Raw genomic sequence first — 24,502 nt, forward strand, 5'->3', positions numbered from 1 at the left:
TGTTGTAACATACTGATCATGCAAAATATATAATTTGTTTTTGCTATTTAATACGTGTTAGGACTATATAACAGACTAGAGAAGATGACATAAGGTACAAGAAAGCAAGTAAATTACTATCTAATTAAAGTACTTAATTCTAATACTAGCAGAGTTCTGTCTAGAAAATAAATTAACTTTCTCTATGCTTTTTTTGTCTCAATTTTCCAATAATTTCCCTCAACTCTGATATGTGTCTGTTGAATAATATTTCTGATGTTAAGAATTAAAGGGGATGTAGCTCAGTGGTAGAGTGCATGCTTAGCATGCATGGGGCCCTGGGTTCAATCCCCAGCACCTCCACAAAGGTTTTCTTTCTGGACACGGTGGCTCACACCTGTAATCTCGGCATTTTGGGAAGCTGAGGTGGGCAGATCGGTAGAGGTCAGGAGTTTGAGACTAGCGTGGCCAACATGGTGAAACCCTGTTTCTACTAAAAATATAAAATAATTAGCTGGTCACAGTGGCACACACCTGTAATCTCAGCTACTCAGGAGGCTGAGGCACGACAATCGCTTGAACCAGGAAGGCGGGGGTTGCAGTGAGGTGAGATCATGCCACCGCACTCCAGCCTGGGTGACAGTGCAAGAAAAAAAAAAAATTAGTTTAAGAACAAATAATATTGTTTATTTTCATATGGGATTTGAAATCTGAATCTAATAATTCTTGGTATTGTTACTAATTCTCTTGCACCACTGAACAATTTTCTGTTTAGGGACATTGGCTATAACAAGTATATAGACATAATGATATATAATTTTTCTGTTTTAAAACTGAGTTTCTTTTTTTCCCCTGCCAATTTAAAGACACACAATTGGAGAGCTATTTTCACAGGTAACTATGAAATCTTATCTCTGCTTCATATTTTAAACTCTTATTTTTTACCCTTATGAAGTTGGAAGGAGTAGATGTGTTTATTTTATAGACAGACTGTACTATTGGGTTGTTGTAACTAATTTTCTTTGCTACATATCCTTGAACTTTATTTTTATTTATTATTATTATTATTTTGAGACGGAATCTTGCTCTGTTGCCCAGGCTGGAGTGCAGTGGTGTGATCTTGGCTCACTGCAACCTCTGCCTCCTGGGTTCAAGCAATTCTCCTTCCTCAGCCTCCCAAGTAGCTGGGACTACAGGCGTGCACCACCACCCCAGGTGATGGGCCCATGCCTGTAATGTAACAGGTGGCTCATGTCTGTAATCCCAGCACTTTGAGAGGTCGAGGCGGGTGGGTCACTTGAAGTCAGGAGTTCGAGACCAGCCTGGCCAACATGGTGAAACCCCATCTCTACTAAAAATACAAAAATTAGGCATTGTGGAATGCACCTATAATCCCAGCTACTTGGGAGGTTGAGGCAGGAGAACCACTTGAGCCTGGGAGGCGAAGATTGCGGTGACCCAAGATCATGCCACCACACTCCAGCCTAGGCAACAGAGTGAGACTCTGTCTCAAAAAATAAAAAAATAAAATAAACCTTTAAAAACTCTTAAATTTGAAAACAAAAACATTGTGTGAGATTTTATTTACTCAGACCAGTTTTTATTTTAGTTTATTTTATTATGTTTTTGAGATAGAGTCTTGCCCAGGCTGGAGTGTAGTGACCCTATCATGGCTTACTGCAGCTTTGACCTCCTGGGTTCAAGAGGTCCTCCTACCTCAGCCTCCTGAGTAGCTGGGACTACAGGCACGTGCCATCATACTTGAATAATTTTTTAAAATTTGTGGGGGAGGGGTCTCTCTCTGTTTCCCAGGCTGGTCTTGAACTCCTGGGCTGAAGTGATCTTGTAATCCTTTAGCCTCAACCTTTCAAAGTGCTGGGATTACATGTGTGAGCTATGGTGTCCAGCCTCAGGCCAGTTTTTATATACATTGTGTTAAATCACTAAATGTGTCTGCATCCTTGACTATGAGGAAATGGGCTTCTAGTATCATCTGAAAAATGTTATAATAATTATAACTCATATTGAACTCATGTTCCTAAAATTAGAGAATCTTAAGAATCCTGAGTTGGGAGGGAATGTAGCGATCAACTAAAGTTTGATGTAAAAGTCCCTCTTCAACATCTCTGGCATAAAGTCATTCATCATCTACTTGACTATGTCCAAATAAGGGTGAACTCACGAATTCACAATAAGTCTATTCCATTTTTGAAGAGCTCGAATTGTTGGAAATCTTTTCCTTACATTAAAGCCAAAATCTATCTCCTTCTAATTTCTACCCTTTGAACTTACCCTCCAAAAGCTGTATGGAATAAATCTAAAGTATTTTTTACATCAGTGGCATCTCTCATGTTCTGCCAACCAATTCTTTTTGTTTGTTTGTTTTTAGTACTAAATATCCTAGGTTCCTTTAAAATTCTTTATATGACACGGGTCCTAATGCCTTTCTACCTAGTTGACCTGCTCTGTACTTAACTGAAGCTTATCAGGGTATCATTTAGAGAAATAGTTGTCAAACTTCAGTGTGCTAGAATAAACTCATCTTGGGGGTGCTTGTTAAAAATGGAGATCCCTGAGCCCCCCCTCAGAGATTCTGACTTAATAGATCTGAGATGGGGCTCAGTATGTACACTTATAATAGTACCACTGGCGATTCTGGTGCAAAGGTCTCTGGACTTTGCTTTGAGAATCATTGTTTGAAATGTATCTCTGAATACATTTCCAAATGTATTTTATGTGAAGAATTTAGTTTAAGAACAAATAATGTTATCTATTTTAATATGAGATTTGAAATCTGAACCTGGAAATCCTAGATATTCTTACTAATTCCTTTACACCATTGGACAATTTTGTTTAGGGACATTGGCTATAACTACTATATAGACATAGTGATATACATTTTTTCTGTTTTAAAACTGAGTTTCTTACATTTCTGAATGTGAATTATTCAGAGATACATTCTGAATTCCTTACCTTAGGGCCTTAATGAGTGGGAAAGATCTCTAAATTCTTTACCTTAGGGCCTCAGCTAAGTGGGAAAGACAAATGTGTAAAATGACTCTTACAAGAAGGAGCAGGGTGAAATGAGGGCATGCTGCTCATTAGCGCAGTGGATGGGGCCAGTCTTGGGAGTCTCAGCCCTGAAGTGGAGGACTAGTTCTCTGGATGGAAATGAGTGTAAAGGGAGGAGTAGGAGGAAAAAAATATGTATAATGCCAACAGGTAACTAAAAAGGTAACTATCCGCTTGTAAGGTAAAAAGAACTCTTGGGGTCGGGTGCGGTGGCTCAAACCTGTAATCCCAGCACTTTGGGAAGCTGATGGGGGGGCAGATCACCTTAGGTCAAGAGTTTGAGACCAGCCTGGCCAACATGGTGAAACCCCATGTCTACTAAAAATACAAAAACTAGCTGGGTGTGGTGGTGGGCGCCTGTAATCTCAGCTACTCAGGAGACTGAGGCACAAGAATTGCTTGAATCTGGGAGATGGAGGTTGCAGTGAGTCGAGTCCACGCCACTGCATTCCAGGCTGGGTAACAGAGTGAGACTCTGTCTGAAAGAAAGAAAAGGAAGGAAGGAAGGAAGGAAGGAAGGAAGGAAGGGAAAGAACTCTTGAGTTAAAGGGTAAATCACAATGGAAATTAAAGACAATACTGAAAACATTACAAAGCAAAACCTATAGTGTACAGAAAGTGACATTCAAAAGAAAATGTATAGCTTTAGAAATGCACTCAACATAAAAGATTGAAAATCAATGAACCAAACATTAAACTCAATAAGCTAGGCAAAGAACATCACAAACAACTCTTTTAAAAGTTGGGGGATGGAATTAAAAGACATAAAAGCAGAAATTAATGAAATAAAAAACAAACAATAAAAAGCACACTCATCTAAAATCTGATTTTTTGATAATCAATAAAATAGACCAATCTTTGGCAAGTCTGATTAAAAAAAGAAAGATGGAGAAGGAGAGAAAATATAAAAATAGCATCGGGGCCAGGTGCAGTGGCTCACTCCTGTTTTCCCAGCACTTTGGGAGGCGGAAGTGGATGGATCACTTGAGGCCAGGAGTTTGAGACCAGCCTAGCCAACACTGTGAAACCCCATCTCTACTAAAAATACAAAAAATTAGCCGGGTGTGGTGGCGTGTGCCTGTAATCCCAGCTACTCTGGAAGCTGAGGCATGAGAATCACTTGAACCTGGGAGGTGGAGGATGCAGTGAGCTGCGATGGCACCACTGCAGTCCAGCCTGAGCAACAGAGTGAGACTCTGTCTCAAAACAAACAAACAAAAACAACAACAACAAACCATTGGAATGAAAAGGAGATATAATCACAGAAATAGTGAAGATGTTAAAAGCGTACTAATGTATTGCATATTACTTTATAGCAATGCATTTAAAATTTAGGTGAAATGTGTCTAAGTATATACAAACCAAAATTGACTCAAAAAGAGGTGGGGAATCTAAGATAATAAAAGAAAATATATTGAAGAAGAAATAGAGCACAATATAGTTAACATGACTGAACTGTACACTTAAAAATTGTTAAGATGGTAAATTGTATGTGTTTTTTTAACCACAATTAAACAAATTTTTTTAATTAAAAAAAGGAAAAGAGGCCGGGAACTGTGGCTAACGCCTATAATCCCAGCACTTTGGGAGGCCAAGGAGGGCAGATCTCTTGAGGTCACAAATTTGAGACCAGCCTGGTCAACACGGTGAAACCCGGTCTCTACTAAAAATACAAAAATTATCTGGGCGTGGTGGCGGGTGCCTGTAATCCCAGCTATTTGGGAGGCTGAGGCAGGAGAATGGCTTAAACCTGGGAGGCAGAGGTTGCAGTGAGCAGTGACTGCACCATTGCACTCCAGCCTGGGTTACAGAGTGAGACTCCATCTCAAAAAAAAAAAAAAAAAAAGGAAAAGAAAAGGTCTCAAATCTAGGTGATTTTATAGGCAAGTTATAGATAATCTCTAAAGAAGAGAGAAATTCATTTGCTACTTTCACATTTCCATAGCATAGAAAATAATGAGACATTTGCAATATATTTCTGTAAGGTAAACCTTAATAAGAGAAGCAAACAAGTATGGCACAAAATAAATACTTGTATCAATCTCATTTATAAATGTAAATATAAAAATATTAAATCAAAATTGCAATTTTAATTCAACAACAGGTTAAAAGAAATATAGATCATGGATATCTACTAGAATATAAGCTCCATGAGGGTAGGAATCATTGTGAGTTCCTTTAATAGAAGCTAAGTGGTCAGAAAGCTGCCTGGCATATATTAAGTACATGAATATTTGTTGAATTGAAGGAACTGAATTAACCAAGTAGGTTTGATCCAACTGTGGTTGACATTAAGAATATGTTCAGTATACTGAAAGAAAAATAATAAAAAAGATCATCTTTCTAAGATACTGAAAACCTTTTTGATAAAATTTAACTCCCATTCCTGATAAGAGCTATTGTAAACTAGGAAAAGGAAATTTCCTTAATTTGATGCAGGAGATCTGTTTAAAAACTTAAACATCACAGTTTATTATGAAACATTAGAAGCCTTTTCATAAATAACACAAAAAATGCCTGCTATAACTGCTGCTATTCAACAGTGTTCTAGAGGTCTTGGCCAATGGAAAAGAAAGACAGAAATGAGTTAAATACTGGAAAGGAAGAGACAAAAATCATTATACAGGCCAGGCGCGGTGGCTCATGCCTGTAATCCCAGCACTTTGGGAGGCCGAGGCGGGCGAATCACGAGGTCAGGAGATCAAGACCATCCTGGCTAACATGGTGAAACCCCGTCTCTACTAAAAATACAAAAAAAAAAAAAAAAAAAAAAAAATTTGCCGGGCGTGGTGGCGGGCGCCTGTAGTCCCAGCTACACGGGAGGCTGAGGCAGGAGAATGGCATGAACCCGGGAGGCAGAGCTTGCAGTGAGCCGAGATCACACGACTGTACTCCAGCCTGGGTGACAGAGCGAGACTCCGTCTCAAAAAAAAAAAAAAAAAAAAAACAACAAAAAATCATTATACATATAGGCAATAGAGGTAATCTAAGACAACCAATGAAACACTCGTTAGAGTTAATGAGAGTGCAATAATTAGAATTAATGAGAGTAGCTCCATATAAGGAAAAGAAAATCAATATCTACCCTTATGCCGCAATAACTAATGAAAAAATGTAGAAGAAAAAAATTACATTTATAAGAATAACAAAAGCCTAAACTGGACAAGAAATGTGTAACACTTATATGAAGAAGAAAGTATAAATATTTTCTGAAAGACAGTTTAAAACATTTTGAATAGGCCAGGCTCTGTGGTTCACGCCTGTAATCCCAGCACTTTGGGAGGCCAAGGTGGGCGGATCACGGGGACAGGAGATTGAGACCATCCCTGTCTCTACTAAAAGTACAAAAAATTAGCCAGGCATGGTGGCGGGCGCCTGTAGTCCCAGCTACTTGGGAGGCTGAGGCGGGAGAATGACTTAAACCTGGGAGGCAGAGCTTACAGTAAGCCAAGATCACGCCACTGCACTCCAGCCTGGGTGACAGAGCAAGACTCCGTCTCAAAAGAAAAACAAAAATTTTTTTGAATAAATGAAGAGATAATATAATTTAGGATAATATTCAATCTTATAATTATGGTAATCTCTCAATTAATCATTAAATTCAATGTAATCTCAATAAAAACCTTGATAGGAATTGTTGGGAGGACAGGAAATTGACATATGAAGAGAGAATATAGACAAGAATAGACGATTGTAAAAGATTTTTCTTTTCTTTTAAAGAGCAATGGATAGCATATAGGGCTGGAAGAACTTGCTCTATTAGATGTTAGAAAGACAAGAGTAATTAAGATAGTTTAGTAATGGCAAAGGAAAGCTAAATAGATTGGAATGAAGTAGAATGTATCAAAATAGATCCATATATATGGAAATTTACTTAATATTAAAGATTACATTTCAAATCAGTGGAGAAGAAAAGTACAGTATAAGAGGTGTTGAGACCATTAGTTATTTATTTGGATACTAAATAAAGGTAGATTCCCTTCCTGAAACCCTACACAGAAAGAATTATAGATGAGTTAAGTATTAAAATGTACAGCTAAAAGTTATAAAAGTACTACAAGAAGATAAAAATAATTTTTATTCTTGAAACTGAGATTAGCTTTTCTAAGCAAAACATAAAACTCAAAAATCATGAAGTGCCTTAATTTTAGACTTCATAATTGAAGAATGCATAATAAAAATTAAGAATAACAATTTAGGCTGGGCGAGGTGGCTCATGCCTGTAATCCCAGCACTTTGGGAGGCTAAGTTGGGTGAATCATTTGAGCTCAGGAGTTCAAGACCAGCCTGGGCAACATGGCGAAATCCCGTCTCTACTGAAAATACAAAAATTAGCCAGGTGTGGTGGTGCGCACCTGTGGTCCCAGCTACTCAGGAGGCTGAGGTGGGAGAATCAACTTGAACCCGGGAGGCGGAGATTGCAGTGAGCTGAGATCGTGCCACAGCACTCCAGCCTGGGCAACACAGTGAGACCCTGCCTCAAAAAAGTAAAAATAAACAAACAATTTAAAGAATGAAAATAAAATGTAAAACTTGGATACTAAGTAGAAGAAAGAAAGAATAAAGAAAATGTAGTCAATCCAATAGAAAGCAGGAAGTGAAGAGAAAAGGGTATGGAAAAGAAATCTAAAAAGCAAAAAATAAAGTAGTAGAAAATAACTCATTTAAATGTATCAGTAATCCCAATAATTAGGATATATGGATTACAGCACCAGTTTAGCTGGGCCCAGGCGTGGTTCACACCTGCAATCCCAGCACTTTGGGAGTCTGAGGTGGGTGGACTGCTTGAGCCTAGGAGTTTGAGACCAGCTTGGGCAACATAGCAAGACCCTGTCACTACAAAACAAATACAAAAATTAGGGTGTGAAGGCGTGCCCATAGTCCCAGCTACTTGGGAGGCTGAGGTGGGAGGATCACCTGAGCCTGGGGAGGTGGAGGCTGCAGTGAGCTATGATTGCATCACTGCACTCCAGCCTGGGCAACAGAATGGTACTCCATCTAAAAAAAACAAAGCCACCAGTTTATAAATATATTCATTCGTTAGATTTAAAAAGATATAAAATAAATATTTTATTTAAAAGATAGCAGAATGATTGAAACTCCGTCTCTACTAAAAATACAAAAATTAGCTGGGCATGGTGGCATGCACCTGTAATCCCAGCTACGCGGGAGGCTGAGGCACCAGAATCACTTGAACCCAGGAGGTGGAGGTTGCAGTGAGCCGAGATCGCAGCACTGCACTCCATCCTGGGAGACAGACTAAGACTCGATCTAGAAAATAAAAAAAGAAAAGTGATACAAACTTAATTTGTAGTGAGAGAACAATACTGTTCAGATTATACCAGAGTCTTGAATTTTTCATAATTAGCAATTTTTAATAAAAAAGGAAAATACGGGCTGGGCGCGGTGGCTCACGCCTGTAATCCCAGCACTTTGGGAGGCCGAGGCGGGCGGATCACAAGGTCAGGAGATTGAGACCATCCTAGCTAACACAGGGAAAATCAAAAAATTAGCCGGGCATGGTGGCGGGCGCCTGTAGTCCAATCTACTCGGGAGGCTGAGGCAGGAGAATGGCGTGAACCCGGAGGCAGAGCTTGCAGTGAGCCGAGATTGCGCCACTGCACTCCAGTCTGGGCCACACAGCGAGACTCCGTCTCAAAAAAAAAAAAAAAACAAAAAAACCGAAAATATATGAAGAGGCTTGAAATTTATATGATAAGGTGTCATCTGCTAAAATAGATACTTATTACTCAACTTTCAAATTGTTGTGTATCTTTTCTCCCATTGTCTTTGTTCTTGGAGCTATATGACTTTACTGCCATTTTAGTGGGGTTTATACAAGGCAAATGCTTGTATTTGATTCACTATAAATAGTCCTTTTCTTCAGACTAAAGAATGGACAATAAGATAAAAAGCTTTTACTTAAAAAAAAAAAAAAAAAAGAGGGTATTTTGTGCTGTTTCTTGAACATTTTGTGATCTCTCCTATCAAGGACAGCCAGCATGCTTTCTTAGGAATTGATCTTCAGCATCACTTCCATTAGATAGAATGCTGAGTTGACCGGACTGTATCTGATCTAATTTTTGCTAGCTCTTATTTTCTCATATATGCTTGAAAATTGCCCTAAATAAAGGGCATGCCGTATTTAAAAATTAAAAATTGTAGTTTTTGTCTATAGGATGAATAGGAGCAGTAAAAGAGCAGTTTACCATTATTTTAAAAGGGCTAGACAGCTGAGTACTTATACATTGCTTCCATTTAGATCTTACCAGATGAATAATTCACTTCTACGAATGAGTTAATGACATACATGAGCTTACATTATTCAGTTTTGTGTGTGTGTGTGTGTGTGTGTGTGTGTGTTGTTATTAAGCTGTTGTGGAACAAAGATTTTTTTCATTAAGTAAGAAAAACTAATGATTTTAATCAATATGGAAATGATTTTAAAGTATATCTTAATTTTCATAATTTCATGATGTTTATTTCTAGATCCACTCCTTTGTGGATCATTCTATTAAAACAAATTTTCCATATTCACTGTAGCTTTATTTATGATCATAAAAATTTCAGCAATGGGAAAAGGATTGATCACATAATAATGATAACTTCACTCCTTGGAATGTTGAACTTCAAAAAAGTTACAATGGGCCAAGTGTGGTGGCTCAACCTATAATCCCAGCACTTTGGGAAGCTGAGGTGGGTGATCACTTGATGCCAGGGGTTTGAGACCAGACTGGCCAACATGACAAAACCCCATCTCTACCAAAAATACAAAAATTAGTTGAGTGTGGTGGCACGTGCCTGTAATCCCAGCTACTTGAGAGGCTGAGGCAGGAGGATCACTTGAGCAGGGAGGTGGAGGTTGCAGTCAGCCCAGCTCGTGCCACTGTACTCCAGCCTGGGCAACAGAGCAAGGCTCTGTTTCAAAAAAAAAAAAAAAAAAATTACAATGAGCTGGGCACGGTGGCTCTTGCCAGTAATCCCAGCACTTTGGGATGCCCAGGCAGGAGGATTGCTTCAGCCCAGGAGTTCAAGACCAGCCTGGCCAACATGGCAATACCCCATCTCTACAAAAAAAAAAAAAAAAAATACATAAATTAACCAGGTGTGGTGGCACATGCCTGTGGTCCCAGTTACTTGGAAGGCTGAGGCGGGGAGATTGCTTAAGCCTGGGAAGGGGAGGTTGGGTGAGCCGAGTTTGCACCATTGCACTCCAGCCTGGACGGCAGAGAGAGAATGTCTCAAAAAAGAAAAGTTACAATGGTGAAGACCACCTAGTAACATGGTAAAGTCTCACCAAAGAGCAATGTATGCATAAGTAGTAGGCAAAGAGATTTTATGGGAGAGACAGTTGTGATGTCTTTAAAAGATGCTAACTTTGAATCCAAAGCAACCAGGGTCCCAATCTTAGCTTTACCCCCTCACCAGTTGTGTGGCTTGACTCTCTGAGCATCAGTGTCCTCATCTGTCCCATGAGGATATTGTTAGCTACTCTGCAGGTTTGGTGTGAAAATAAGGATTAACCCCCTGCCTAGCACTGTCCTTGGCACACAGTGCTAATATTAACTGAGTACCTACTATTATTGCAACTGTAAAAATGATGTAAGCCTAAGGAAGACAATAGAAACATACACGTATGGTAACCCTTGCATTAGGGTTGTGGTTGGCATATTGTTTTTCTCTTTCTAGAGACTGGAACCCAAATAGCCGATGGTTCTGTATTAGAGGACATTAGATGCTCTAAATAGCATTGTATTTTGTCAGCGAGGGCATCCATGCCACTCATACCTGAACCCGGTGTTCCCCTCTCTGTCTCTGAGGCTTCGGCTTCCTGGACTCAGGCTGCCTTTTTCTCCGCTGCTGTTATGCCCACTTGTTTCTTGGGCTCAATTTCTCCCAAGCCTAGCTCTGGACTGGATTACTATATTACCAATATATCAATCATTAGAAAATATTTAAGTATTGGGAAACTGTCAAGTGTTGGTCTTATGAAAAAAGCTGTTAAAATCAGTTATGCAGCGCACTGTATTAGTACTCTAAATCATACTGACTTTTTCTTTTTTTGAGATGGAGTTTCGCTCTTGTTGCTCAAGCTGTAGTGCAATGGTGCGATCTTGGCTCACTGCAACCTCTGCCTCCTGGGTTCAAGCTATTCTCCTGTCTTAGCCTCCTGAGTAGCTGGGATTACTGGTGTGCCCCATCATGCCTGGCTAATTTTTTTTATTTTTAGTAGAAACGGGGTTTCACCATGTTAGCCAGGCCGGTCTTGAACTCCTGACCTCAGGTGATCTGCCCGCCTCGGCCTCCCAAAGTTCTGGGATTATAGGTGTGAGCCACTGCACCCAGCCCCTGAGGCCTATCTTATACTTTATCTTCTCTAACTCAGTTTGGGTAAGATTTTGGTGGGTTTTTTTGTTTGTTTTGTTATGTTTTTGTTTTTGTTTTTGAGATAGAGTCTCGCTCTGTCACCCAAGCTGGAGCGCAATGGCACAATCTCGGCTCACTGCAACCTCTGCCTCCTGGGTTCAAGCGATTCTCCTGCCTTAGCTCCTGAGTAGCTGGGATTATGGGTGCACACCACCATGCCTGGCTAATTTTTTGTATTTTTAGTAAAAACGGGGTTTCACCATGTTAGCCAGGCTGGTCTCGAACGCCTGACCTCAAGTGATCTGCCTGCCTCGGCCTCTCAAAGTGCTGGGATTATAGGTGTGAGCCACTGTGCCTGGCTCATAATGACATTTTTAAAGGCCCATAAGTAAACATAAAATAATAAAACTGCAATGTTCAAAATATGCTATTTTGAACAAGTCAAAACCTATGCATATATTTATATTTTTGGACAAATCTAATGGCATAACAACACCAAAAAAAAAAAAATACTAAAAACGCAGGCATTTTAATTCTAGCATCAGAAAACAGATTTCTAGATTATTCTGACAGAGTCCTATTCTGCTAAATGCCAGAGAGTTGAGCTGCTTCAAATGTTTGCAGAAACGATTTCTTTTTTTAAAGTAGCTCTGTCAGCTGGGAGCAGAAACAGAGAAAGAACAAGCTTGCTGAACGAGGATGGGTTGGAGTTGGCCAGAACTCCTGTCATAATTCTGTCATTGGCATTCTTGCTGCAGCTAGCAGAAACTATGTGTGTGTGATATCTATAGGGCTGTCAACTACATCTAACTTAAAGTGCTTATGTGAGTAATTTTTGAGTTCTAACTGCAGGTATGGTGCTGGTTATGACCCTAATAGGCAGCAATGGACATGTGAGATTTTGTGTTTATTATTATATTGGAGCAGACTTTGCCTTAGTTCCCTAATCTAGAATTGATCCCAATACCTTTAATTATATCTCACAGACTTATTAGGGCCAAACTATGTATATGAAAGTCTTTTGAGAAATTAAAAGTACTAAATGAAACAGATTTATTAGTAATAACATGCTTAGAGACATTCTAATGTCATGGTTTTGGAGTTAAACTAGCTTGGGCTTGAATCCTAGCTTTGCCACTTATCATGTAACTTTAAACAAATCTCCTTAACCTGTGTGATCCTCAGTGTTGTCCATTATAATTCTTATAATAATATTATTAGGCCAGGCACAGTGGCTTACGCCTGTAATCCCAGCACTTTGGGAGGCTGAGGCGGGTGGATCACAAGGTCAAGAGATTGAGACAATCCTGGCCAACATGGTGAAACCCCATCTCTACTAAAAATACAAAAATTAGCTGGGCATGGTGGCGCACGCCTGTAGTCCCAGCTACTCGGGAGGCTAAGGCAGGAGAATCGCTTAAACCTGGGAGGTGGAGGTTGCAGTGAGCTGAGATCGCGCCACTACACTCCAGTCTGGTGACAGAGCAAGATTCCGTCTCAAAAAAAAAAAAAATTGTTACTATGTATAATACATACTAATATTGATAATACGTCATAATATTAGTATGCATTATTGTGAGGATGAATGAAGGCAAAATGCTTGCTACAGTGCTTAAACATAGTAAAGTGAGCAGTAGATGATAACTACTGCTACTATTATTAACACTACATGGTAGAGATTAGCAGAGACTAAAAATATCCCATATTTTAACTCCTCTTTTTTACTACTGGCAAGTTCTTTGCGACATAAAGACACTGGATAATATTGAAGTGTTGATGTTAAGGATAATATTGATGGCTATAGCTAGGATTCTTGCCTTCCTCCAACTATTTCACTTAGTTGTCTGGGCAGCAGGGAAAATAATGAGTTTGGGAGGCTGGAGGGAAGACTATTTTGTCCTCAAAAGGCCATATTTAAAAGATGTATATTAGTTTATTATTAGATTTTTGGGGGTAAAAGTTTTAAAAGTGATAATACAGGTATAAGTAACTTCAGAAAAATGGGCTGGTGGAAATGTACAGCAGTACAACTTTTTTATAAGGTAATTGAGCAATACATATTAAAGGTCTTAAACACATTCAAACTTTGACCCAGCATTTTTATTTTTAGGAAAAGAGATGTAGAAAATATGTATAACAAAGATTTATAGATGTTCTTCCCAGCATTATTTATAATAGTCAAAAAAAGTTAAATGTCTAACAATGGAAACTGAGTAATTACAGAATGTCCTAGTCATGTAATAAAATAATATGCAGTTACTAAAAATTATGTTGGGGGTTAAAAAACTCAAATGCTGGCTGGGCGCGGTAGCTCAAGCCTGTAATCCCAGCACTTTGGGAGGCCGAGACTGGCGGATCAGGAGGTCAGGAGATCGAGACCATCCTGGCTAACCCGGTGAAACCCCGTCTCTATTAAAAAATACAAAAAACTAGCCGGGCGAGGTGGTGGGCACCTGTAGTCCCAGCTACTCGGGAGGCTGAGGCAGGAGAATGGCATAAACCGGGGAGGCGGAGCTTGCAGTGAGCTGAGATCCGGCCACTGCACTCCAGCCTGGGCGACAGAGCCAGACTCCATCTCAGAAAAAAAAGAAAAAAAACAAACTCAAATGCCTTCAGTTGTTTAGCAAGTAAAGTATATGTGTGAAGACACTAGGAATTGCTGAGGATGGTGGTGAACTGGAGAGTTTATACTCCTCCTGGAGGCATTAATTTACATTATAAAAGAATACTGTTTTGGCCAATAAAAGACACAGGTTAAATTCTATCCACAGGTTTACCAGTTTGAAACATCTACTGTTGAAGAATTTTAAAATATAGGAAGATACTCATGGTATACTTTCTTCTTCTTTCTTCTTTCTTCTTTCTTCTTTCTTCTTTCTTCTTTCTTCTTCTCCTTCTCCTTCTCCTTCTCCTTCTCCTTCTCCTTCTCCTTCTCCTTCTCCTTCTTCTTCTTCTTCTTCTTCTTCTTCTTCTTCTTTTCTTCCTCTTCTTCTTCCTTCTTCTTCTTCCTTCTTCTTCTTCTCCTTCTCCTTCTCTTTCTCTTTCTTCTTCTTCTTCCTCTTCCTCTTCTCTCTTCTTCTTCTTCCTCTTTTCTTCTTTTGACAGGAGTTTGCTCTGTCACCCAGGCTAGAGTACAGTGGCAAGATCATGGCTCACTGCAGCCTTAAACTCCTGGTCTCAATCAATCCTCCCACCTCAATTTACCAAGTAGCTGGGACTACAAGTACCACCATACCTGGCTACTTTTTTTTTTTTTCCGACTTTTGTAGACAGGTTCTTGCTATGTTGCCCAAGTTAGTCTCAGAACTCCTGGGCTGAAACAGACCTCCCACTTTAGCCTCCAAAAGTGCTGGGACTACAGGCATGAGCCACCATGCCTGGCCTCATGGTGTGCTTTTTTCTTTCTTTTTTTTTTTTTCTGAGACAGAATTTCACTCTTATTGCCCAGGCTGGAGTGCAATGGCACGATTTCGGCTCACTGCAACCTCCACCTCCCGGATTCAAGCGATTCTACTGCCTCAGCCTCTTTAGTAGCTGGGATTACAGGTGTGCGCCACCACACCTGGCTAATTTTTTTGTATTTTTAGTAGAGACGGGGTTTCACCATGTTGGCCAGGCTGGTCTCAAACTCCTGACCTCAAGTGATCCACCCGCCTCAGCCTCCCAAAGTGCTGGGGTTACAGGCGTGAGCCATAGCGCCTGGCCTTATGTTGTGCTTTTAAGTGACAAAAGCAAATAAGAAAATACAGGTAAAGAATTATTCCAATGCTTTTTAAAGCACGCGTGTTTATAGTTGTATCTCTTCTCTATTGGTCTGTCTTATCTATCTGGAAGGATATTTGCCAAAACAATAATAGCAAATATTTAACATAGACCTTATTATGTGCCAGAGAGTGTTTTCAGCACTTCGCATATGTTAGCTCCTTTAATTCTCATAGCAGTAATAGGTACTGTCACTATCTCTGCTTTATAGATGATAAAGCTGAGACATAGACAGGTTAAGTAACTTGCCCAAGGTCAAAGAGCTGGAAGGTGGTAGATGTGGGATTCAAGCTTAGACAGCAGAGTCTGGGCTCTTAACTCCTATGCTATGTTAAAACCAAAATGTTATGACTTGTCTGATTTTTGTGTGTGTGTGCTTTCTATTTTCTATATTTTGGTGCTTAAATTTTGTTCTATAATAAAAAATGTATTTTATAATTAGAAAAAGCACAGTATTTTATTAAAAATGCACATTTATTGCCTAGGCATGTGCTCCTTTTGGCTTCTCCAATTACTGTTCTCTATTAATGAAAATTAGTTTGTCTGTCTTGCTGGCTGAAATCTTAGACCCTGAGGAAATAAAAAATAGGACAGGTAAATTTTATGGCAGTAGAAGGGAAAGTAACAGGCTCTGTGGGACAGCAGAAGAGTACTGAGCCAGAAACAGCAAGATGAGGTTAATGAGGAGTATAATGCAGGTGGTTGTCACCAGAGAAAGGTTTTGTTTAGGCCAAGCCTTGTGCCTCATCTAAAATATGGTGGCATCGTGCTCTTTCATGTTACTTAAATTTTTCTTTAATTTATTTAACAAATATTCGTTAGATTTCTTCTTGCTGGGCACAATCAAGAATACAATGAAAAATCAGATAAGGAGATAAAATAAAAATAAAAAATATAGGCCAGGTGCCATGGCTCACGCCTGTAATCTCAGCACTTTGAGAGGCCAAGGCAGGTGAATCACCTGAAGTCAGGAGTTGGAGGACCCAGCCCGGCCAACATGGTGAAACCTTGTCTCTTCTAAAAATACAAAATTAGCCAGTGTGGTGGCGGGCCTGGGCAACAAGAGCAAAACTCTGTCTCAAAAAACAAACACAAAAACAAAAAACTGCAGTAACTGCACAGACAAAAATTCAAAGCTATATTCAATGAAAAAACAATGCATAGGTAAACAGTAGTAATCATGAAAGGGTTACAAGTACAGCTGCTACAGACATTTGCCAGAACAGTTTCAGTGAACTGGTGGAAATGGAAGCCCAATTCAAATGGTTTGAAGAGCAAATGGGAGTTGAGGAAGTAGAGAGGAGAGATTTGGTGTACATTTCAAGAATCTCGTTTGTGAGGAAGCTCAGTAGTTTAAAGGAGATACAGGTTGCAATGACTGTTTTATGAAGCTGGCTTTTGTTTTATTTGTTTTAAAATGAGGGTGCTGTGGGCTGCAGGAGGAATCCAGCAGAGAAAGAGAAATGGAAAATATAGAAGATAAATGAAACATTAATGGCACAAATTCCCTGAGGAAGCAGAAGGGGATGGAACTATGTACAATAACAGGGAAAGTTAACCTTGAATAGAAGGGGCATTTACTCTATGCTAGAGGGAAGAGCTTTTGTTCAGAAACTTGTGTGAGGTAAGGATAGATTCAGCTGTGCACAGGCTTATAAATGTAGGGCCTGGAGGGTAAGGAAATTCCTTCCCATCCATACCAAGGCCTCAATTTTCTAAGTGAACTGGGAGATTAGGTCATCTTTTGAGAAGGAGCAAGGTGACAGTCATAAAGGAAGATGGTGGTGAAAGTTTAGAATAGAGACTGAAGGAATGAGAGAAGCGTTTTCTAACTTAAATTTGATATTTAAAATTTTGTATTATTATCAGTCCACAGGTGTAATTTCCCCCAGCTGTACTTAGAATGTAGTAGCAGAGAAATCAGTTTCACTGATCCAACATTTAGGAGTTCATGAATTATTTATGTAAGGACTAGAGAGAACCAGTGCACGAACAGTTTGACTATGGGACCTGGGCTCCGCTAGATAGACTCAGAGAAAATGAAGACATCAAGAACTTGAGTTGGCTGTGGTGCTGAAAGAGGAGTGTGGGGAGTATGAGGGGTAAACAGATAGAGGGATAAGAGATTCATATAGGTTGTGGATTACTGGATTTTTAAGATTTCAGAGACGACAGCATCTTTGGAGAACCCATTGCAACTTCCCTGCTATATGACCTGGGGTGAGTTACTGAAATATTTTGGATCCTCTGTTTCTTATATGAAAAATGGGAAGCCAAGAGAATGCAACCACCAAATTGCTTGTCCTGGAGACTGTGGACCCTGAGAGAATGAACAGCCTCTACTGGAGACAGTGGGAAATAAATGCTTTCCTAGAGCTTTCTTTGAGCTAAATTGTTGAAACTTCTCCTGGACCCTCCAGTAAGTTCATTCTTGAGCTATTGCTAGTACAAATCTAAAACATCCTTAAGCAATAGGGTCATAAATGCGGTTACTTACTATAGTTACTTATGTGCCAAAAATAAGTTTTCTAAGTATCAAGAATGGCCTCGCTTGAATCACAATTCAAATATAGATAGAACTGTTGATGTTCCATAGCCTGCTGATGTCAGAACCTTGGACAATGGGTTTAATCAAGCAACAGTTTGTGGATGGATGGGTCCTACTGTCAACATACCACAGTAGGGGTTGTTGTTTTATCACTGAAACTTTCCTATTAAACGTATAACAATTTTGACAAAAATTATTCATCTAATTAACTGTATGGATAAATATAGTCCCTCTGGTATATTTTTGAGATTTGGAAACAAAACTGAATTTCCTAACTCACGATCAATTCAACTATTTTTCTAGTGTATTTATTGAATATAGCTGATACTAGAGATTATTAATATATAATTATAATTCATAAAACAGTATAGTTCACCAAATGTCCATCAGCATATGAATTGATAAATAAAATATGTTATATATACACAATGGAATATTTTTCAGCCTTAAAAAGGAAGGAAATTCTGACATATGCTACAATATGGATGAACCTTGAGGACATTATGCTAGGTAAAATAAGCCAGTCACAAAAAAAGACAAATACTGTATGTATGATTTCAAAATACCTAGAGCAACCGGGCATGGTGGCTCATGCTTGTAATCCCAGCTACTTGGGAGGCGGAGGCAGGAGAATTGCTTGAACCTGGGAAGCGGAAGTTGCAGGGAGCTGAGACCGTGCCAGTGCACTCCAGCCTGGGCGACAAGAGCGAAACCCCATCTCAAAAAACACAAAGTACCTAGAGCAATCAAAAACATAGAGACAGAAAGTAGAATGGTGGTTGCCAAGGACTGGGGGGAGCAGGGAGAATGGAGACTTACTGTGTAATTAATATAGTGTTTCAGTTTTGCAAAGTGAAAAGAATTCTGGAGTTGGATGGTGGTGATGACTGCACAACAATATTGATATGCTTAATACCACTGAACTATATATGGTACTTAAAAATGACTAAGATACTGTAGTACATTTGTATTATGTGTATTTTACCATAATAAAAAAATGGAAAAAAAACCCACAGTGAAGTGTTTAATTTTTCTTTCACATTGCCTTTTCTCTTAATTTGGCTTTGCCCAGGTTCTCTTGAGAATCTCAAACCTTTTATTAGGCCAAATGATCTTGATTGGATTGAATCCAATGATCTCTTTAGCTTGAGCTGGGCTCTACAGAACTTGCTAATGCTTGCTTGGTTCTATGTGTTTGGTTTCATGGTATCTGTTGTATTAAGGATACTATTGACAACTGCATCCTAGAGCCTTGTCAAACCTATTTGATTTAAATAAATAACTATTTTGAGAAAAATATGTACAGATGATCTAGTGAAAACATGAGTGTTATTGAATACCACCTACTATCTAAAGAGTTGATTTTCCTATTTAAGGGAATTCAGCCTAAAATTATGGTTTTGTGATTAAGATAGTGATATATTATTTTGGATACTTCAGGAAACTTTTTTATTGTATCTTTTCCTAGTCTTAAAAATGTCTGAGAAATTCATATGGTCTTGACTCATTAATCATCTCAATAATTTGAACTCACCAAATTAGTAGGATTTTTTTTTACTATTCTACTTAAAATCTCTCAGGATAAAATAGAATAGAATTTAATTATTTCATAGGGAAATAATAAAGAAAAGGAATATTTCCAATTTGGAATTTTAAGAAAATATACTTTTTTTGTAGCAGTTATCCTTTTAGCACTAAAGGATACTAGCAGATTAATTATTACGAGAAATCTTCTTTGACAGATGAAGTTAGAAATGTCAAGTTGATCACTTCTGCTTTTGTGCCGTTGCTTACCTTATTTATTTATTTTATTTTTTTGAGACGGAGTATCACTCTATTGCCCAGGTTGGAGTGCAGCGGCCTGATCTCAGCTCACTGTAGCCTCTGCCTCCCAGGTTCAACCGATTCTCCTGCCTCAGCCTTTCGAGTAGCTGGGACTACAGGCGTGCACTACCACACCCAGCTAATTTTTTGTAGTTTTAGTAGAGACGGGGTTTCACTATGTTGGCCAGGCTGGTCTCGTACTCCTAACCTCAGGTGATCCACCCACCTCAGCCTCCCAAAGTGCTGGGATAACAGACGTGAGCCACTGTGATCGGCTTTACCTTTTATATTTCTGCATAGTATTATAATTACGTATTACCTCTCTGTGTCCCCTATAGAAGATGAGGACCTTGAAGATAGGGATAGTGCTATAATCTTATAACCGTAGAGCCTAGTTAACAAGTGCTAGGTTCGGTAGGTGATTGTTCAGGATCACCTAATACAATACAGCCCAATATAACACAACAGAACACAACACATTACAATACAATGTAATACCTTTGATTTATGTTATCTGAAGGCTGAAAGTTAGAGACTATTTAACAGGAACACATCACATGATTAATGGCTTCCACTGATTATGAATGTAGTATAACTTTAACTGTTTAGAAATTTAATTTCTAAGTATTTCTACAATTTATATAAATTTTAAATATAAATATACTTTTGATTGCAAATTACAGAATCCTGGATGGAATGGGCTTAAGCAATAATCGGAGATATATTGGTATATATGGCCAATCTGCAGAAAGGGTAAGGGTGGATTTGTTTTTATGGATGACTGGCACCAAGAGCTTGGATATTATCCAGAAACTTCTCGTTTCTCTCTCTTCACTTTTCACTTTTCTCTTTCTGTATTGGCTTTAGTCTTTTAAGTTGCTGTCACCATATCTCAACTATAGCCTTAAGTAGCCCTGGGCTTACATATTTATGACCTTGTAACCCAAGAAAAATTCAGTTAGAAAATCCCAGGAAAGGGCTCTGATAGGTCAAATTTGGACTATGTGTTACCTTTGCATAAATCACCGAGGACAAGGCAGATGCGGGTATTATGCTTGAAACAAGCTGGGTTGGGAACTTATCTTTACCATCAGGGAAGCGGGATACTGTTATAGGCAAGTCTCTTCAAAATCACATGGTTGCAGTAGGAGAGAACCATTCTCTCCAAAGAAGAAAAGTACTGTTACGATGAGACAAAGTAATAAATATTCATTGCATAGTCTGTGACATATGTTGCTGGTTTTCTTCTAATTTCCATCTGGCCTTCTTTCTTAGTAAAAGAATTTTTAATTTTAACTTGGCAAATGGCCACCTAGAATAAATAATACTTATATCAGCCTCCTTTGCAGCTGAGTGTGGTCATGTGACCAAATTCTGGCCAATGGATGTAAGCAAAATGTTGCATGCGCCTTCCAGGAAGTATTCTTAAACTGAAGGGACATGCACTTTCTCAGTCCTTCCTGCTCCCTTTGGAAAACACTGGAAGGTCTATTTCTCCATAAAATTCTAGAAATCTCCAAGGAATGCTTGTATTTTCTAAAATCCATATTGGTAGTCACTTGTCCTGTTCTCCAAGTTGCCCTCACTCAAGGCCATTCATGCTCCAGAGCTCTGCAGATCCTTCTTGCAATCCGATAAACAGACTCACAGCAGTGTCTCCCCTGCGCTTTTGTCTCAAGTATGAACACAAGCACCTGACCACATCTACTTTTTCAGTTGTGTAGTTCATGTGGGGGCTTACTTCCCTGCCACAATAATTGGTCTAGGGCTAGAAAACCGACCCAAACTATTTCACTATCCCCTATATTAGACATAATGTATTTGTCTGAGGATGGTCACCTGACCCAATATGGTCTGATCAGAGCCTTTCCTTCAGATTTTTGAATTCACACACAGAAAGGTAGTCTTAGGTCCTCTCTGGTGGTGAGCACTGTGAGATGTGAGGCTCTGGAGTTGATATTCCCCTCTTGTGTGGAAGAAGTCAGTCTGTAGTGGGAGAGAATAATGCTCACATGCAGAAAGTAATTGTAATAGAGGCCACAGAGAATTCTGGAAACATTTTAGCCCTGTGTTTCAGTCTTTCCTGAGGTCTATCTTTTTTTTTTTAAATGGAGTTTTGCTCTTGTTGCCGAGGCTGGAGACCAATGGCGTGATCTTGGCTCACTGCAACCTCCGCCTCCTGGGTTCAAGTGATTCTCCTGCCTCAGCCTCCCAAGTAGCTGGGATTACAGGCATGTGCCGCCATGACCAGTTGTATTTTTAGTAGAGACAGGGTTTCTTCATGTTGGTCAGGCTGGTCTTGAACTCCGACCTCAGGTGATCCACCTGCCTCAGTCTCCAAAAGTGCTGGGATTACAGACATGAGCCACCGTGCCCAGTCCCTGGGGCCTATCTTATACTTTATTTTCTCTAACTCAGTTCAGAGGTTGTGGTGGGTTTTTTTGTTTGTTTTTTGTCCTTGAGACAGAGTCTCACTCTGATACCCCGGCTGGAGTGCAGTGGTATGATCTCAGCTCACTGCAACCTCCGCCTCCTGGGTTCAAGTGATTCTCCTTTCTCAGCCTCCTGAGTAGCTGGGACTACAGATGTGTGCCACCACACCCTGCTAATTTTTGTAGTTTTAGTTGAGATGGGGTTTCACCATGATGGCCAGGCTGGTCTCGAACTCCTGACCTTAAGTGATTCACCTGCCTTGACCTCCCAAAGTGCTGGGATTACAGGCGTGAGGCACCACGCCCAGCTAATTGCAGTGTTTTCTAAAACTTCACTGAAGAATTTTAAAGAAAGCGTTGTTGAGATAAATGAGTTAGAAACCATCAATTCTTTATCGTTCCATGTGCTATACATACACCACACTCTAAAATGGCAGCTGCTATTAGTTCTATTTATTGAGGCATTTGTTCTCCAATATCTGTATTTATATCTTTACAATTCATGTCGTATATCTTAGGCTTAACTCCTAAAATATTAATTCCTCCAGTTTTTGAGAAGGACACTAAAAATAGCATGCAGATCAATATCTTTAACCCTATTTAACATTCTTCATCAAGCCATCTGTTCCTTGGCTTTATCACCTTGTACTCAAATCCCTTATCCTCTTTATTGCTCTCTTCCTATTTAAGCTAATGTCGCCTCATAAGCCTGTGAGATCCTTCATTCCCGAGTGCAGAGGCAATAATCAGGAACAAGCTCCTGCCAGAAAAACTGTTACCTTGACATTATTATTTGCCCTGGTCTCATTCTTAACAAAAAATGAAAACAGCTTTATTTGAAAGGACTTAAGAGTTGGTGACCTAAAACAGATCACAGGCTCTTAGAAAAGCTAAGCAGGAACTAGATTTAACTTGTGGAATGGAATATTTATTCCACCTTGTGCAGATAAGTGCTCGGAAATTGTTTTTGTTGATACACTAAATAGTGGCACTCTATTGAGAAATAATTGTCTCTCATGTCCTTAGCACTGGCCACTATCTGATGTGTCAAAATGAGGAAGGAAATAGTTCTGCTGCCAATTAAAGTGCTCATTCAATGTGTCATCACTCATTAACACGTGTAAGAGGAAGCTGGAATACTTTTAAAAATTTTTAAATTGACAAATAATAATTATATATTTATGAGGGTAAAATGTGATGTTTTTATATATGTATACATGTAGAAAGATTAAATCAAGCTAACTAACATATCCATCACCTAACCTACTTTTTTTGTGTGGTGAGAACATTTGAAATCTACTCTTTTAGTAACTTTGAAATATATAAAACCTTATTATTAACTATGGTCACCATGCTGCACAACAGATCTCTAAAACTTACTCTTTTTGTGTAACTGAAACTTTGTATCCTTTGACCAACATCTCTGCTTTCTCTATCCCTGCACCACAGCCTCTGGTAACCACCATTCTACTCTCTGTGTCTATGAATTCAACTTTTTTAGATTCCACATATAGGTGAGACTATACAGTATCTGTCTTTCTGTACCTGACTCACTTCACTTAGCCTATGTCCTTCAGGTTCATTCATGTTGTAATTAAGATTTCCTTCTTCTTCAACGCTCTCTGGTATTCCACTGAGTATATATGCCACATTTTCTGTGTCTGTTTATATGCTGATGGATATTTAGGTTGCTTCTATATCTTGGCTATTGTGAATAATGCTGCAATAAACATGGGAGTGTGTATATCTCTTTGATGCACTGATTTTGATTTCTTTGGATACGTACTCAGAAGTTGAATTGCTGGATTTTATGGTAATTCTATATTTAATTTTTGAGGAAACTCTACACTGTTTTTTAAAATGGTTGTACAAATTTACATTCCCACAAACAGTGGCCTGGGTTCCCTTTTCTCCACGTTCTTGGAAACACTTACCTTTCATGTTTTTGATAAAAGCCGTTCTGGATAGTCTAGTGACTAAGATTCACCTTTGTGCATCTGAAGTCAGTACTTCTTAATTCTGCTTTCACAACATATACCAGGTGAGAGGGATTTCTCTGTTTTTTCTAGTACCCAGTTCCCCACTGCCAACAATCATTTAATTGTGATAAATCTCTTGCCACAATGGTGGCAAACACTATGACCTTATTGGATGCTAACGCTGTTTGTTGCTGTGGTTGCTGTGGCTGCTGTTGAGTAAAGAGACTCCTTGGGGCCGGGCGCGGTGGCTCACGCCTGTAATCCCAGCACTTTGGGAGGCTGAGACGGGTGGATCACGAGGTCAGGAGATCGAGACCATCCTGGCTAACACGGTGAAACCCCGTCTCTACTAAAAATACAAAAAATTAGCTGGGTGTGGTGGCGGGCGCCTGTAGTCCCAGCTTCTCGGGAGGCTGAGGCAGGAGAATGGTGTGAAGCCGGGAGGCGGAGCTTGCAGTGAGCCGAGATTGCACCACTGTACTCCAGCCTGGGGCACAGAGCGAGACTCCGTCTCAAAAAAAGAAAAAAAAGAGACTCCT

The 24,502-nt window shown here is 39.4% G+C and overlaps 2 protein-coding genes and 1 non-coding gene across 5 annotated transcripts in view; 2 read left to right on the top strand and 1 right to left on the bottom strand.

The window, feature by feature from the left end:
* Positions 1-24,502, bottom strand: part of PLEKHO1 (pleckstrin homology domain containing O1) — a 154,518-nt gene that overhangs the window by 119,267 nt on the left and 10,749 nt on the right. The gene's annotated exons all lie outside the window — the stretch shown is intronic.
* OTUD7B (OTU deubiquitinase 7B) overlaps positions 1-24,502 on the top strand; it is a 135,874-nt gene that overhangs the window by 22,991 nt on the left and 88,381 nt on the right. The gene's annotated exons all lie outside the window — the stretch shown is intronic.
* Positions 271-342, top strand: TRNAA-AGC (transfer RNA alanine (anticodon AGC)). Its single transcript has one exon. It is a non-coding gene; the product is annotated as a tRNA-Ala (tRNA).

This window comes from Macaca mulatta, chromosome 1 (assembly GCF_049350105.2).
Source record: "Macaca mulatta isolate MMU2019108-1 chromosome 1, T2T-MMU8v2.0, whole genome shotgun sequence".
Taxonomy (NCBI): domain Eukaryota; kingdom Metazoa; phylum Chordata; class Mammalia; order Primates; family Cercopithecidae; genus Macaca; species Macaca mulatta.